This window comes from Salvelinus alpinus, chromosome 18, assembly GCF_045679555.1.
Source record: "Salvelinus alpinus chromosome 18, SLU_Salpinus.1, whole genome shotgun sequence".
NCBI classification, from domain to species: Eukaryota; Metazoa; Chordata; class Actinopteri; order Salmoniformes; family Salmonidae; genus Salvelinus; species Salvelinus alpinus.
Genome location: NC_092103.1, coordinates 20959803 through 20977573, shown reverse-complemented (window position 1 = coordinate 20977573; position 17771 = coordinate 20959803). Strand labels below are relative to the sequence as shown.

Here is a 17771-nt window from a genome sequence, read left to right as displayed (position 1 = left end):
GCAAGCATCTTCCCAGTTGACATAATATCATCAATGCCATAATTGACTAATGTCTAAAATGGCAGTTACTGTTCACAATAGCTACTGGCAATGTTAAGACAAGAGTGTAAGTCAATTGTGATCAGATTCTTATTGAAGGGGAAGATGTATCCCCATCCCTAAGTAAGATAAAAAATACTAGCAGCACATGGCACCATGTAATTAGCTTTTTTTTTTAATGTAACCTTTATTTAACTAGGCAAGTCAGTTAAGAACAAATTCTTATTTACAATGACAGCCTACCAGGGAACAGTGGGTTAACTGTCTTGTTCAGGGGCAGAACAACAAACAGGTTTTTACCTTGTCAGCTCGGGTATTTGATCCAGCAACCTTTCGGTTACTGGCCCAACACTCTAACCACTAGGCTACCTGCCGCCCCAGCTGGCTACCAGTTCTCTGCTCGAACTGCCAGTGAACATCATCTCACGCCATTGAGTCACCATGTTATCTAATCAAGGCAAACGCCAAGCATGGCTGTGGGCTATCTCTGATTCTCTGTAGGTCCTGATTGTGTGAATGATCAGCATTAAACCAAACCGCTTTTGCCACGGGCCAGATCTGGGTCCTGCAATCAGGCAAAACTCCTGATCTCTAATTGAATCACAATCATAGACCAATATTCCCATAGACATTTGAATTTCACTAAAATGTCTACTATAGACATCCAATTACAAAACAAATAATTCTGTCCCTATTGTGTAAATTGTATGGTCCAATAACTGCAATGGGAATGCTGGTCCATCATTACCACAGGGCATGGCTGGGGAAACAACTGAAAGAGCTACGTGATTCCACAAATAAGAAAAGCATAGCATTCTACAACTATTACATTGCAAAGTAATCCAGGTGTTATTCAGAATTATTTCCCAGATATTAATTTTAACAACAGCATAGCTATTACATAATCAGCCTTTACCATATGTGTTTGACGCAGTAGGATTAGGGGCATCTCAAATATAAATATCCATCCAGCTATAATTCTTTGATTAGTATTCTTTGTCTGAAATAATCCCCCTGGCAGACCAGTTGTCTTTTTAATTTCCATGAGACAGCTTGTAGTTTGCATGTTTAGCAACACAGGCCCGCCAAACAATTGTTACACTTTGAATGGGGGGAAGAAGGACAATGTTACAATAAAGATGTCACTTGGCAGCTTGAAGAGGTAGGCTAGGTACAGTATCCACTTACAATTTTGACACCTTGGTATTCAGACAGGTTCGTAAATCTCATTCAACTGGTTAGATCCTTCGGCAATGTAAAAGGATTTTAAAAGAGATTGCATTAGTTTGGGAGACACCACTGCTCGTTAATTCAATTGTGAAGCAGGGATTTTTGTCCCATCTACCCTATCATACTCATGCAAACACGTGCACACACCTGCATGAATGCACACACAGACAAAGTAGCTGCCGTTTTACAGGCTCCTGACCAATATTTAGCGTGTTTTTTATTGAGCAATTGTTTTGGGGGGTTGTACATAATCTTTTCGCCATCGTTTTCTATGACCAAGAAGAGCTTCTGGACATCAGGACAGCGATTACTAACCTCGATTTGGATGAAGATTTCTACTTCAACGAGTCAGCGGCACAGGGCATAATGCTCACCCTGGACCAAGCACTAATCCCAGAGACTTGGAAAAGGAAGAGACGGAGTAATAAAGGCCGACGCACCCTGGCGAAATTACATCAGCGAATAAATAATCTGCATCTACCCTTCGTTCTATTGGTGAACGTACAATCACTGCAGAACAAACTGGACGAGCTCCGTTCGAGACTATCCTATCAACGGGACCTGATGAACTGTAATGTCCTGTTTCTTGGAGTCATGGCTGAAGAAGGACATAGATAACATACTGTAGATCTAACAGATTGTTCTTTGCTTGATCGAACGGCAGCCTCGGATAAGCTAAAGGTGAGGCTTTTTGTTAACAACAGCTGGTGCACAATCTATAATATTACGGAAGTCTTGAGGTTCTGCTCGCCTGAGTTAGAATACATCACGATCAGCTGTAGACCATACTGTTTAACAAATATTTATCTATATTTTTCTATTTACAAAAACAATGGTGGCACGAAGACGGTGCTCAACAAGCTGTATAAGGCCATAAGCAAACAAGAACATGTTTATCCAGAGGCGGCGCTCTCAGCGGATGGTAATTTTAATACAGCGAAACTGAAATCCGTCTTGCCTAATTTCTACTAGCATGTCATCTGTGGAACTAGAGAAGAAAAAACCCTAGATAACCTTTACTCCACACACAGAAACGCATAGCAAGCTCTCCCTCTAACCCGAACTCTATCCTCCTGATTCCTGCTTACACGCAAAAACTCAAACAGGAAGTACCAGTGATGCGCTCAATACGGAAGTGGTCCAAAAAAGAGGATGCTAAGGTACAGGACTGTGTCGATAGCACAGCCTGGATTATGTTCCGAGACTCATCAAATTACATTAAGGAGTTTACCACATTGTTAACCGACTTCATTAACAAGTGCATCGACGAGGTCGTCCCCACAGTGACCGTACGTACATATCCCAACCAGAAACCATGGATTACAGGCAACATTTGCATTGAGCTAAAGGTTAGAGCTGCCGCTTTCAAGGAGAGGGGATACTAATCCGGACACCTATAAGAAATCCCGCTACAACCTCCGGCGAGTCATCAAACAGGCAAATCAGCAATACAGGACTAAGATTGAATCCTACTACGCCGGCTAAGATTGAGTCGTACTACACTTGTCAGATGTGGCAGGGCTTGCAAACTATCACGGATTACAAAGGGAAACCCAGCTGTGAGCTGGCCAGTGATGAAAGCCTACCAAACAAGGTAAATGCCTTTAATGCACACTTCGAGGCAAGCAACACTGAACCATGCATGAGAGCAACAGCTGTTCCGGACAACTGTGTGATCGCTCTCTCCATAGCCGATGTGAATAAGACCTTTAAACAGGTTAACATTCACAATGGATTACCAGAACGTCTACTCAGAGCATGCACTGACCAGCTGGCAAGTGTCTTCGCTGACATTTTCAACCTCTCCCTGACCCAGTCTGTAATACATACATGTTTCATGCAGATCACCATAGTCCCTGTGCCCAAGAACACCTAGGTAACCTGTCTAAATTACTATCGACCCGTAGCATTCACGTATGTAGCCATGAAATGCTTTGAAAGGCTGGTCATGGCTCACATCAACACCATAATCCCAGACACCCTGGACCCACGCCAAATTGTATACCACCCAAAGAAATCCACAGAAAGAAATCCAAGCAATCTCTATTGCACTCCACATTGCCTTCTCCCACTTGGACAAGAGGAACACCTATGTGAGAATGCTGTACATTTACTACAGTTCAGCGTTCAACATCATAGTGCCCTCCAAGCTCATAACTAAGCTAAGGACCCTGGGACTAGGGCTGTTACAGGGACTGTATTAGAACCACACCGGCAGTCATGAGTCATAACTGCAATCAAATTCCATGTGAACATTTAGTCATGGTAACTACAGTAGGCTTCTCCAAGCTCTGATGATGCTGATGGGCATTAGTAGGCTACCAAACTTGCTAACTGCCTGGTATTCAGCACTCTATTGTCCCTCTAATCACTCTGATATCAATGAAAATGTAATCATAAATCAAATCAAACACTTCATGAGAGCCCATGAGCTCAAGTTGTGCAACATAGGCTATGCAATTGCATGAGAAAACAGAGTGTTGATGACCTCTATTAAAAAGAAGAAGATCTCATCAGCTAGACCTACTATATGTATTTTTCAACTGTCCTAATATTAAGCACATTGCTTCGCTTTATAACAGGTGTATAATATAAATTAACCAAGGGAAAAGTGTTGTCCATTCGCTATTTAAGTGCATAGCTGACATGTATTTCTTTCTCCTGATCCTGTTCTGAGACAGGTGCATGATAATTGTCCATTCTAAATCTAAACTAATTTCACACATATATTCTTTAGTTTATGTAAAGACAAGATTAAATTAAGAATAGTCTGATGGCTGATAACATTAGCCTGTCACTTGTGAATGATGTATTATCACTTATGAATGATGTATTATCACTTATGAATGATGCCCAGCGTGTCATTACAGTGCATGCAGCTTTTTCAAATCATAGTCACACAGTTCATGCAGCTTAGCCCATAGGCCTATATGTTTTGACAAGGTTTGTATCACAACTAAAGTGGCCAAATAATTTCTTAAAATGAATACATTAATCTGCTTTACAACTTGTGTAGAGCCTAACTGGCACACATAGGCAGCGTGTGAGTTTTGGGAAGTTCATTTTCACCATAAAAATGCATTACATGCATAATCACATTTGCAGTCACTTTTGAGAACATGTGTTTTCCTGCTAATTGATTGCATTTTGGAACATTTGTGCTTATAGATTACTTCCGTGTGCTCATTGCTGTGCTTATAATGTGAAGAAATATCCTAATAGTTGATGAACATTTTAAGCTAAACGTTCTTATCTGTTGCATCAACCTCACTGATAATTTTTTTTTAAGTAATGCCAGTGGTTGTATTCATTTGGGATCTACGGCATCCCAAAACTTCCCCGAGTATGTTTGGAATATTTATTTATCGCACAGAAGGACAATTTGACCAATAGAATAGGTCAACTTTGTACTATGTGGAATAGTAGATTGACAAAGGCTAGTGCTTTTCCTGTTCGTTAAGCCTACTCATCTTGTTGGCTGAAGAAAAGTAAATGTGGACAGTTCTTCAATATGCGCCTTGGAATTCTATAAGAAGGATGCGCGCAGTTGCGTTCCCGTTGCGTTACTTCATCAAGTTGTCAAAGACTCCCTCCCTCCTGTTCTCCGTGCTATAGCATGGCACGAGGTACCGATGTACCAAGTGTGGAACCAACAGGAACAGCTTCTAGCCCCAAGCAATAATACTGCTAAATAGTTAGTAAGTAGTTAACCAAATAGCTACCCGGACTGTCTGCATTGACCCTTATTGCACAAACTCATCACATACGCTGCTGCTACCGTTTATTATCTATCCTGTTGCCTAGTCACTTTATTCCTCGCTACGCCAATCTACCTCCATTACCTCATACCCCTGCACATCGACTCAGTACTGGTAACCCGTGTATAGATCCAAGTTATCGTTACTCATTGTGTATTTATTATTACGTCTTATTACTTTTCTTGTATTTCTCAATTTTCTTTCTCTCTGCATTGTTGTGAAGGGCCCGCATGTAAGCATTTAACTATTAGTCTACACCTGTTGTTTACAAATACAATGTGACAAATACAATTTGATTTGATTTTAAACACACACAGGCACACACACACACTGTCCTTGATGGAGGTGCGGTGTCTCTGTGACAAGGGAATCTCTCTCTCTCTCAGCCTTTTGAAAAGCGCTTTCTAATTACTGCTCTTCAAGGGGATGGGAACAAATGAAAGCAAATTGCATTGTGGCTGGTTTTGCATCAACAAATCTCAAGGTAAAGTAGGGAAGATAATGAGGCATATTAGGTCTCCACATGAAATCACTCACAAGGTAGGTAGCACACATGTGTGGGTGTGTCTGTGTGTGTGCGTGCATTATGTGTATGGATGTGTAATTGTATATTTCTATATGTGAGCTTCTGTATATGAAAGTGTACTTGTGTGTATGTGTGTGTGTATCTGTGTCTCTGTGTATCAGTGTGCAATTGTCTCAGCACGAGTGAGGGAGAGATGGTGATAAAGAGAGAGAGAAAGACAAAGAGGAAGGGAGAAATGAAGAAAGCTACAATTTGGTCCAAGTTGTGCTTATCTCTCCACTGGGTTTGGCTCATGTTCAAGAAAAAGGCAGCATCCCTATTCAGATTTCTCATTTGCTGCAACCCCGTTCTTTGGATTCATGTCAATGAGGACTTCAATGTGTTCGTAGAGTCCATTGTAGTGAAAGGACCCTGTGGTTTAGCTTTGGACTCTATCCTCTATAATCTCTTGACACAATAAAACAGATGCAGGCTAAATACAGGTTAACACAGGGCCCAGGTAAAATAGCACTACTCATTAGTAAGACAAGTCCAAACAAATCAAGTCTGACTCAATTACCTAGTTTATCATTCATTACATGATCTGCTGAAATATTTGGCATGTGTACAACAGCACACACAATATGGGTTGTACTGTAAATTTAAAGCAGGATATGAAATGACTCATGCTGTTATCTAGGCAATATGTTCTAGTGATAATGTATCAATACAACGTTGTCTGACAGAAAATTATAATTCCCTTGCACATGTTGATTGCGCATTGCAAACAGTAATTCTGCTGTACTATAACAGCACCGAAAGCATACCTTGTCTCAGGTACACCACCAAGGCCTCTTTTTCCTCTCCTAGACTCACCAACCCTCAATTGTTCCCCACCATGATTAAGCTGTGAGTAGGTCCTTGGGCCATTCAAATTGACCTATTACTTAGTTCCAAATCTCAGAGAGTCGATCAGCTGGGTTCAATTTTCCCATGCATTGCTCGGCGGTAACAACTTTCATTGGCCGTGTTCAGCATGCTATTACCATCAGACTCCCTTTTTTTCTGCACTCCTGTACTTGGATTGTGTCCAAAGTCACATGCATTAATCAGAATATACGCCTACCTTTACAGGCAATAGCGAGATTTGCCAGCAGTCTTGATAGTGTGATGGTATGGCCTGATATATGTGACATGTAAATGAATGGTCTCTGTCAACGTCTCTGGTAAAATAACAGGTAATAAAATGGCAATAAAGGGTTAATGCAATTATATTCATATGAAGACAGCAGGTGGTGTGAATACAAAGGCGATGAGTAATGTGTTTTTATCGTAACTCTAAACAGCCTCTCAAAATAACTGTTCTGAAAGCATATGTTACTAAAAGTGTAATTACCTCTATCTGATTAGTTGGTTATGTTATTTCATCAGCTAAAGGGACTGCATCTATCAGTAACAAGCCTTTCGCTCATCAACTTTTCCCCAACATGAGCACAAAATAATATGCCAGTTTCATATTTTCCTTCATTGTATTCCCATAAATCATCCACCATTTTGTTCATATCAGATATCCAATAGACTTTTCTTGAGGTGAAAACAAAAACATCACAAATCTTCAATGTCTAAAAGACAAGTAATTTTCTAGAGCACAATGCTAGGTGGTGTGTGTTGGTGTATGCTGATTCATCCGGGCTACTCTTCAGAGATCAGATGCTGTGTGTGTGTGTGTGTGTGTGTGTGTGTGTGTGTGTGTGTGTGTGTGTGTGTGTGTGTGTGTGTGTGTGTGTGTGTGTGTGTGTGTGTGTGTGTGTGTGTGTGTGTGTGTGTGTGTGTGTGTGTGTGTGTGAATGGAATGGAATGATAAGTAAACAGACATAATAATAACCATGCCAAGAGAACTGCGAGATTATCAGATTTACCCAAATCTCCCTCGTGCTCCCTACATCTCTCTCTCGCTCGCTGTTACGTATCAATTCGTTTTAAGTACATCCCTCTTCACGGCTCAGGACGATTAGCACGGAAGCATATGTGGCGGCCATATGTATTTGGGTCCGTATGCCCAGATTAGGCAGGCCAGCAGATGGAACCTGTGATATGATTCACTGCTTCATTTTTCAACTCAAAGCCTAGTTTAATGACCCCTCAAAGAAACATGTGAGAAGATAAATACCAGTGCCACTGCAATCTAAGACAAGTGGAAGAAAGCATGATTATCACTTCAGTCAGGAATTAGAGGAGAGATTGTGTGAGGTGGGGATTGTGTTTTATTTTTCCTTTATTTAACTAGGCAAGCCAGTTAAGAGCAAATTTTTATTTACAATGACAGCCTACCAGGGAACAGTGGGTTAACTGCCTTGTTCAGGAGCAGAATGACAGTTTTTACCTTGTCAGCTCGGGGACTCGATCCAGCAACCTTTCGGTTACTGGCCCAAAGCTTTAACCACAAGGCTACCTGCCGCCCCAGGGGTGGACTGGACGGGCTGGTCCATTTTTAGCCTAGTGAGCCTAACAAGTTTTGTGCAAAATTATCATTATCTGGCTAATAAATGGGGCCTCAAGGAATACAATGGGCCGGTGTGGGAGCCTCAATGAAAAAAATGAACCGGTGTGGGGGCCTCGAGAAAATAAATGGTCCGGTGTTGGGGCCTCGAGGAAAGAAATTGGCCGTTTTGGGGGCGTGCTTGCTGAGGTCTGTGACATACACTACCAGTCAAATCTTTTAGACCACTTACTCATTCAAGGGATTTTCTTTATTTTGACAATTTTCTACATTGTAGAATACTAGTGAAGATAGTAAAACTATGAAATAACACATGGAATCATGTAGTAACCCCAAAAAAAATTAACAACTAAATATATTTTATATTTGAGATTCTTCAAATAGCCACCCTTTGCCTTGATGACAACTTTGCACACTCTTGGCATTCTCTCAACCAGCTTCACCTGGAATGCTTTTCCAACAGTCTTGAAGGAGTTCCCAAATATGCTGAGCATTTGTTAGCTGCTTTTCATTTACTCTGCGGTCCGACTCATCCCAAACCATCTCCATTTGGTTGAGAGAGAGAGAAAGACAAAGAGGAAGGGAGAAATGAAGAAAGCTTATCTCTCCACTGGGTTTGGCTCATGTTCGAGAAAAAGGCAGCACATCATCTAAGCATCTAATGCAGCACTCCATCACTCTCCTTTTTGGTAAAATAGCCCTTACACAGCCTGGAGGGGTGTTGGGTCATTGTCCTGTTGAAAAACAAATGATAGTCCCACTAAGCACAAACTAGATGGGATGGCATATCGCTGCAGAATGCTGTGGAAGCCATGCTGGTTAAGTGTGCCTTGAATTATTAAAAAAATCACAAGAGTGTCACCAGCAAAGCACCCCCACACCATAACACCTCCTCCTCCATGCTTTACGGTGGGAAATACACATGCAGAGATCATCGGTTCACCCACACCGCGCCTCACAAAGACATGGCGGTTGGAACCAAAAATCTCCAATTTGGACTCCAGACCAAAGGACACATTTCCACCGGTCTAATGTCCATTGCTCATGTTTCCTGGCCCAAGCAAGTCTCTTTTTCTTATTGTTGTCCTTTAGGAGTGGTTTCTTTGCAGCAATTCAACCATGAAGGCCTGATTCACCTCTCCTCTGAACAGTTGATGTTGAAATGTGTCTGTTACTTGAACTCTGTGAAGAATTTATTTGGGCTGCAATTTCTGAGGCTGGTAACCCTAATGAATTTATCTTCTGCAGCAGAGGTAACTCTTCCATTCCTGTGGCGGTCCTCATTAGAGCCAGTTTCATCATAGCACTTGATGATTTTTTGCGACTGTACTTGAAGAAACTTTTAAATTTCTCGAAATGTTCCATATTGACTGACCTTCAAGTCTCAAAATAATGATGGACTGTCATTTCTCTTTGCTTATTTGAGCTGTTCTTGCCATAATATGGACTTGGTCTTTTACCAAAAAGGGCTATCTTCTGTATACCCCCCTACCTTGTCACAACACAACTGATTGACTCAAACGCATTAAGAAGGAAAGAAATTCCACAAATTAACTTTTAAGAAGGCACACCTGTTAACTTCTTATGGCTGCAGGTGCAGTATTGAGTAGCTTGGATGAAAAGGTGCCCATTGTAAACGGCCAGCTCCTCAGTCTCAGTTGCTAATATATGCATATTATTATTAGTATTGGATAGAAAACACTCTAAAGTTTCCAAAACTGTCAAAATATTGTCTGTGAGTATAACAGAACTGATATTGCAGGCGAAACCCTGAGGAAAATCCAAACAGGAAGTGGCTTCTATTTTGAAAACTCCATGTTCCATAGCCTCCCTTTGCTGGATTTAAAGGGATATGAACCAGATTTCCTATCGCTTCCTCAAGGTGTCAACAGTCTTCAGACATAGTGTCAGGCTTTTATTTTGAAAAATGAGCCAGAACGATAACATCTCGTCAAGTGGTCACATGAGTTTTGCTCGCGCAACAGAGTTTGGACAGCCATTGTTTTTCCCTCTCCTACTGTGAAAGACATTTGTGGTTGATATATTATCGATTATATATTTTAAAAACAACCTGAGGATTGATTATAAAAAACGTTTGACATGTTTCTGTGGACATTATGGAAACTATTTGGAATTTGTCTGCGTTGTCGTGACCTCTCTTTCCTGTGGATTTCTGAACGTAACGCGCCAAACAAACGGAGGTATTTTGGATATAAAAATAATCTTTATGGAACAAAAGGAACATTTGTTGTCTAACTGGGAGTCTCGTGAGTGAAAACATCTGAAGATCATCAAAGGTAAACGATTAATTTGATTGCTTTTCTGATTTTCGTGACCGAGCTACTTCATGCTAAGTGTACTTAATGTTTTGTCGAGCGATCGATAAACTTGCACAAACGCTTGGATTGCTTTCACTGTAAAGCATAATTTCATAATTTCTGACACGACAGGTGGATTAACAAAAGGCTAAGCTGTGTTTTCCTATATTGCACTTGTGGTTTTCATGAATATAAATATTTTTAGTAATATTTATTGAATGTAGCGTTATGCTATTCAGCGGTTGTTGATGACACTTATCCCGTTAACGGGATTGCAGCCATAACAAGTTAATTGAACTGAATTACAGGTGACTACCTCATGAAGCTGGTTGAGAGAATGCCAAGAGTGTGCAAAGCTGTCATTAAGGCAAAGGGTGGCTACTTTGAAGAATCTCAAATATATAATATATTTTGATTTATTTAACACTTTTTTGGTTACTACATGATTCCATATGTGTTATTTCATAGTTTTAATATCATTCTGTGGCACGTTATCTAATTGTCAGCCATCTTTTCTGTTAATGCAAGTTAGTGCTAGTTTGACCACCAGAGGGAATCTTGGAGAAGCATTTGATAGTCTTCCATATTGGCATTACCAGAGAATTTAAAACCTTTTTTGTAATACCATAGTATTTGGGATTGATTTCAAGAAATTTGGCTTAATTAATTAGATTAATATTATGTTTCTATTCCGAGAAAAACGAAAAACTAAACACTCAGGATTTCCTCAGGATGGAATGAAAAATATGGCGCTGTACAATGTGATGGTCGGGAGTAGGTAGCACAAAAGGACTGGAGGATTCTAAATTGTTTGCCTTCATTAACTTCTTGCAACTATAGGGGGTGCTGTTCCGCATTAGCATATTTGGGTCTCCAAATTAAACTGCCTCGTGCTAAATTCTTGATCGTACAATATGCATATTATTGTTATTATTGGATAGAAAACAGTCTATAGTTTCTATAGGAGTTGAAATTTTGTCTCTGAGTGGTACAGAACAATTTTTACAGCACTTTTCATGACAGGGTTCAGATTTCAGAAATTTTTACCTCTGATCTGGGGTCTGTTTATAAGGCCACAGTGAATGCTATGAAGAAACCGACACTGCCTACGTCTTCCTCTGGGTGTCTGTACGTCATCACGTTTTCAATGAAATCGATGGGACGTTCACAGCCATTATAAATGACCAAAATGTACAGAGACGGCCCTTTCTCAACGTGCGCCTCAAGCGTGAAGGCCATCGGACCTGCCTCGTTCCAAATCGTTTTCTAACCAGCTATATTTCTCCGGTCATGTTTTCAGTCGTTATAGTTGTTAAAAACATCATAATGTAGTTAATTTTAACCGTTTTATATCAATTTATATCCGTTTAGTGCGATTCTGAGGAATTTATTTGTCGTGCACTTTCTAGCTTTGGGAACGTTTCGCGGTCTCGGTCGTTGTTAGTGGACATTTCGAAGGACAGAGGACATCTATCGACCAAAAGACGTTTATAACATAGAAAGGATACATTGCCCAAGAATATGATGGAAGATCAGCTCAAAGTAAGCAATATTTAATATGATAAACCGTGTTTCTGTCGAAATATTTTAAACGCATACATCGCCATTTTGTTTGGTATAGCTTCACTTGGCCAACCCTGTATTGAAAAGTAAGGATAATTTTAAAAATGTAAATCAGCGGTTGCATTAAGAACTAATTTGTCTTTCGATTCCTGTCAACCCTGTATTTTTTAGTCAAGTATATGATTAGCTTTTAATTAAACTAGATCACTCTGATAGATGACGTCAGACATATTGAGGCTTGATTTCCTAGTATTTTTATTGTGTAACCACGGTTTTGTATGGCTAAATATGCACCTTTTCGAACAAACTGTATATGTATGTTGTAAAATGATGTTACAGGAGTGTCATCGGAAGAATTCTGAGAAGGTTAGTGAAAAAATTAATATCTTTTGGCGGTGATTACGTTATAGCGCTCTTTGGCTGGAATCGATGCTCTGGTAACGTTTTCACATGTAGTATGCTAACTTATCGATTTATTGTGTTTTCGCTGTAAAACGCTTAGAAAATCTGAAATATTGTCTGGAATCACAAGATCTGGGTCTTTCCATTGCTATGCTTTGTCTATTCTTATGAAATGTTTTATGATGAGTAAATTGGTCATACACGTTGCTCTATCTAGTAATTCTAGTCGATTTGCGATGGTCGGTGCAATTGTAAACTGTGATTTCTACCTGAAATATGCACTTTTTTCTAACAAAAACTATCCTATACCATGAATATGTTATCAGACTGTCATCTGAAGAGGTTTTTTCTTGGTTAGTGGATATCAATATCTTAGTTGAGCCGAATTGGTGATAGCACCTGAAGGAGTAAGAAACTGATGGAGTTAGAATAGTGGTGTATTTTGCTAACGTGTTTAGCTAATAGATTTACATATTTTGTCTTCCCTGTAAAACATTTTAAAAATCTGAAATGGTGGCTTTATTCACAAGATCTGTATCTTTCATCTGGTGTCTTGGACTTGTGATTTAATGATATTTAGATGCTACTATCTACTTCTGAAGCTATGCTATCTATGCTAATCAGTGTGTGGGGGGTGGGGGGTGATCCCGGATACGGGGTTGAGGTTCGGTAAAGGTTAAACAACTTTGTTCCAATATTTCTGTAAATCAGTGATATTTATTCCCATAGAAATTCATTATGTATCCATAACTAAATAAACATCAGCATTTTGAAAGAGTATTTTTATCATTATTTTATTAACGAAAGCATAAAGATGCTGATGAAGAAATACAGTACTGTACAGTATATGCTTTTACATTTGGATAATAAAGCATTTAAAGCATTTTGAAGATATAAGCCACCTGAATTTGTTTATTTGGCTACTGTGCAGTCTGACATGTAAACATAGCCTACAATACATACTGTAGTAAACATGGGAAAATGCCTAATTCCTTACATAAGGGAGAGCAGGCCATGTCCAGACTTTCTCGTGACCTCAAGTACTCATTAACTCTGTTTTTAATACTTTTTCGGGTTGCATCAGTCATGAACAGAAACTTCTGAGACACAGTATTAATGATGAACACCCGGAGGTTCACTGGTAAGCCACATTAGCCTCGGGATCCATCCCAGTTTGTATTCTGTGCCCACTCGTGGTATCTCTCTTTAGTTACACATCCTTGGAATAGCAGAACAGCATGATGGTGTGGGCGACCCACTGCCTGGTGAGCAGTTGGCCAAGTTCTGTTGTCAGAAGAGGAATGGAAATGTCAGGGTGAACCGACAACCTGACGAACCCGCCACGCATGTTGACTCTGCCTGTCGGAGGTGGAGTTCCAGAGCTCACAGGTGTGCCTGGCATGGATTGTGACTCCATCTCGTTCCTCGCCCTTTTCAACGCGTCTGCCTGACTCTCCACAAATGCCACCTGACTCTCCGCTAATGAGGAGTGACTCTCCGCCAAAACCGCCTGGCTCTGGACCAATGCATCAGCTGTTGCCCGTATCGCTGCCCTCAGAGAATGTTTCTCTTTCTGATGGTCTGCCTTCAATATCTCGATCTTGGTCTACAAAGTTTGAATCTCATCCATGAGCACCTTCATCAGTTAGAAATGTAACACTTTAGAGTACTTAAGCATAAAATACATTGCAAGTTGAGGGATTTTAACAACAGCAGCCGGGCTATAAAAAGTATATTGTCCTGCTAATAGGAAACATTTGCATGATGGGCTACACCTGCAACAGTACCACAGTACACTTGTGAAAAACAAGTGTTTGAAAACCTGTTTTCAAAATGACTCCAGTTGTCCATCACTACTGTAAATAAAAACACATCTTGTTTACATCTTGTTACATTCTTTATTGTAACCACAATGTCACACATCATTTGTATCTACCTTTCCAATTACTTTTAGAGTTTGGGATTTACAAATGTGCGCTTTTCATTATTAGTTACATTGTTTTAGTTCGAACGTGCAGATTTTTTTTTCTTTAAATGGTTGTTTTATGTAGGATGCTACATTTTTGACCAGTTTCAATTGTAAGTAAGCCTCATAAAAAAAAATCCTACTTCTATTAGGCTGTTAAGTCTCATAGCCAACCTCAGCCAGTTAAGTTATTTTATATAGGTCTAGGCTCCGAAGAACTAGACTCCAATTAAGCCCTCTTGTTGTTTGTAAAGTCAAATTAAAATTAATATTATTGTTGAAATGAATTGCTCGACTGGTTTAGGTTTTCTCCATCTGTTGGTGTGCCACACTTGCACAACAAGTTAGCTATATTTTCAGCACCAGCCACTGTTCACCTCCTATTGATTGCGCTGCGGTTGCCGCCAGTGGTTTTTTAAATGTAACCTTTATTTAACTAGGCAAATCTTGTAAGAACAAATTCTTATTTACAATGACGGCCTACCCCAGCCAAACCCGGATGACGCTGGGCCAATTGGCACTCCTAATCACAGTCGGACGTTATACAGCCTGTATTCGAACCAGGGACTGTAGTAAAGCCTCTTGCACTGAGATGCAGTGCCTTAGACCGCTGCACCACTCGGGAGCAATGACCAATATATATATATATTTTTTTTTTTTTCAGAGCATTAACCGTGTGTAGGTAGATGTGGAAAGGTAGATACAAATGATTTGTTGCAAGTTGGGGAGGGGGAGGGGGGTTCACACCTAGCTCAGCTATTAGACAATTCTTTAGTAAAGGTTGAATAGTCTATTGTTCAGCTAATAGCCCATCCTTCTAGGCTTGTGAAAAACTAATAATAATATTTTTTCCCCTTTCAACATGTTAATTGATAAAGTGTTTTTAGCCACAATTGGCCCCAAACCCAATTAATACATTTGGGCACGGTCGATAGCTTGCTGGACTTCGGGCTAGAATGTTGAGTGTTTGAAACCTGCTCCCTGCTTGTTTCATTACATTATTATACTGGACTCAGAGCAAATAGCCTGGATTGTTACTCCCATCTCGTTCCTCGCCCTCTTCCACGTGTCATTCTCCGCCGGAGTGGCTCGCTTGTGGGCGTGCTGGCAGAAAATGGCAGAATCTTCGGTTGTGCGTCAAGAATTCAGCATAGCAAGTGTGTATGAAGGTCTGGTTATTCCTAGGCAAATAGTAATATGCTCTAAACCGCTCTGATGACAAACTTTTCTGCCCTGTTTTCAGTCATCCACATGGCCGGGAGAACCTCCTCAGATTAATGCAGAAGAAAGGAGTTAGATATGCATAGGAAGTGTAGTGTACTGTTGTTTTTCTATATATGAATTACAAAACAGCCTTTACTTAAATCATGTTTCTAGTTACAATGTGTAATCATTGATGTCCCAAGAGCAGGAGTGGTAAACACTGTTGAAGTGTATAATTGTAATACATACATGCAGACACAGCATAATTCAATGAATGGAGTTTGATACACCTGGTATTGGATATGACTGGGAAAAAACTTGCTAAATAGCGATTTTCGTAAATTAACTTTTGGAGAAAAAAAATATGCACAATCGTTTGTCTCTACATTAACAAACATATTCTTCTCAATTGTAAATGTTTTGCTTGACTCGTTATGACGTTATAATTACTTACATTTGCTTCCACCATAATGTTTTGTCAGCCATCTTTGCTGAAGAAAATTACCAGGGACGGGTGGCTCGCGTCAAATTTGTCATTCGAACCACTCGATATGATTGGTCATATAAAAACCTTGGGACCCAAATGCATAATGAGTGCTCTAACTCCCCCTTGCAGTGGTCTGGAGCAATGAAGCGTGACACTGGGTACCTCTAAGTCCTGTGGTGTAAGCTCGCAACTTTTTAAGGAGGAACCACGGTGAAAATAATGTCCTCTAATAGTCTAAAACAATTCAGATAACACTTTAATGGCTTACTAAGCCGATATATTGTTTCACCAATACTATCAGCCGATATTGGCCTTTTACCGATAAATCGGTTTCAGACGATAATTCCACCGATAACGAATATTCAATAAATAGGATGAACAAAGGAAATCTCATGCTGATCTGAACACTTAAGGCTATTCACATGATGTGTCATTATTGTCACAATGTAAAAAATCAACATCTGAAGCATATTTCATGGAGAATTGCTCTTTAGGATGGCCATTTATGAGAAGTCAGTGTGGAACATTTTTACTTTATAATTTCCCCACTGTAAAACAGTATATTGGCAGATACTGTATATTTGGCAACTACGTTTTGTCCCACAATAAATCGGAGTCGATATCAGACCCAAAAAAATCCGTCTTGCTCTATTATGCATCATGACACAAGTTGCAGATAGCTTAATTCACAAACCTCTGCCAATGCTTCAATTTACTCTCTTGTTGTTGTTTTTATACTTCAACTAAGAAACAGGTTTTGTTTTATAGCTAGCAGGGAGAAATATTCTAATACCCTCCAAACAGAATATTTTCCACTGCTGCCAACTGATCTTTTCAAGTATTTACCCATGTCGCGTCCCCCTGGCCAGTGCTTATGAGAAGTGACACTACATTACACAACATTACAGAATGATGTTATCTTTTATCAAATATAAAACCACAACAAAAACAATATGCCTGTATCTTATTCAACTTTCTCCAAAATGCAAATGCAAGATGATTCACATGCTTTCCACCTGGGGAGACTTTTGAAAGGCATTTCAACTTATTGTGTTTGATGCCAGGAGGAACATTGAGGAAGAGCTATCCATCTTCCACTAATTCCCCTGCGAACTTGTTTGGAGGGAACATTTAATTTAATTCCTGCCCAACCATTTCTCGCATCCCCTCCGTGTTTTTATTTCTGTTTAGTCGTCTTCCCAGACATTAGAGCAATCAAAGCGACATGCTCCCCCTGGTTTCTATGCGTGGTGAATGGGGACATATCTCGACAGGGAATGCTACCACTAATGAGTGTACTGGTGGCTTTGGTCATCTCTGCTTCCATTTCAGACATAAACAACTTAAAGGCCTGAAGAAAAGGAACGGCCACAGTGCACGGTCCATAATTTTTTTTGCACATTGAGCTATCACACTCAATCTGCCTCTTATTAAGCAGCGAGCACTGCAGGAGATGAATATGAAAATGTGTACATGGGAGGGAAAAGGAAGAATACTCGGAGACAAATGCAGCCAAGCAAGCCACTATCTTCTCCGTCAAAGTCGACGCCCCCATGATTGAGAGACAATCAGTCAGTTGATAAGATAATTTGAATAATAACTCTTCATCGTTAAATAACCAATATGACGCTCTATGAAAACAGTAAGATATACTGTATTTTCTATTCAAGTAAGCAGACATAGCTCTTGATGACATGGGAGACATTTATGTTCCCGGGATGTACAATCTTAACAGCTACCACAGATCTGACAGACAGCTTTAACCTTTTTCCATGGGATCAGGAGAAACTCACCATTTAA

At 40.0% G+C, this 17771-nt stretch overlaps 1 protein-coding gene across 3 annotated transcripts in view; it reads right to left on the bottom strand.

Moving 5' to 3' along the window:
• LOC139543994 (BMP/retinoic acid-inducible neural-specific protein 1-like) overlaps positions 1-17771 on the bottom strand; it is a 153336-nt gene that overhangs the window by 78295 nt on the left and 57270 nt on the right. The window lies entirely within an intron of this gene.